Below are 1,127 nucleotides of genomic sequence, written 5' to 3'. Positions count from 1 at the left end.
TATTTAGAGTATCACGCAATATATTCCACAAAATTGTCAAGTAAGCAAGAAAGTCTACAGTTTCTTCTTGAAAGCCTCAATATCTTCGGTATTTTTGGATGTCCAGTGAAAATTAGTTGCATAGTCTTGGGGCCACATATCTAAAAGCTTTATAACCTACAGTAGACATACATCTTGGCCCCAATAACTGTCTGCAGAGAAATTCACAACATTTAAATTTGAAGTTAATCTCGTCTCAAGGATTGATAAACCTTCGTGTTTTTTTTTTTGTTTTTTTTTTTTTTTTCAGCATGTGTCCATTCATTGAAATGACTATAACTATTAAGACCAGATCTCCTTAGTTCGATAGGGAGACTTTAAAGAAAGAAGAAAAAAAGTGGAGTCGGTTAAAAACTGAAAGTACAAGAGTGGATACAAAACCGCAAAATGCCCACATGATTAATCTGTTAAGGAGGAAAAAACTGAAAACTATAAAAGATCTAGTAAGTAGTAACAGAAATGAATAAGTTATATTATCTCCTAAATGGTGTGATGAGAATTGTAAATAGAAAGAAGCTCCAGGATCGGTATAGCGACCTATAATTGGCCAATAAATTTCTAGAATTATTTAAAAACAAAATAGAAAATATAATTGTGCCTTTTACATGCATCCCATATCAGATTGGTGCTGTAACAGATACAAAAAAAAAAAAATAACGAGATTTAACAATATAACAAAAGATGAAGTCCTCAGGATTATTAAAGGGGCAAAGAAAACAAATTGTACGATTGATCTGATCCCAAAATACACGAAGTAATTAAAGTAGAAAACTTTTTTTAATCTTGCCAATATAATTACAAGAAAAGTAAATGCTAGTATTGATGAATGTAAGCTTCCTAAATCTGAGAAAGTTTCTATTGTTACACCAGTTCTGAAAAGTGTTCTAGATTACTATAACTCAAGTTCATACAGACTTATTTCGAACCTATCCATTATTTAAAAAATGTTAGAATTTATAATTCTTGAACAATTAGTTAATAATTTAGAAAGAATGGAATCATTGCTAGAGAACCAGTCAACATAAAATCATCTTCAATACCAATGGCTTTTAAATCATTAAATAGCAGTCCATGTACAACTGTATCAA

This window comes from Palaemon carinicauda, chromosome 1, assembly GCF_036898095.1.
Source record: "Palaemon carinicauda isolate YSFRI2023 chromosome 1, ASM3689809v2, whole genome shotgun sequence".
Classification (NCBI taxonomy): domain Eukaryota; kingdom Metazoa; phylum Arthropoda; class Malacostraca; order Decapoda; family Palaemonidae; genus Palaemon; species Palaemon carinicauda.
This window is presented reverse-complemented; position numbering follows the sequence as displayed.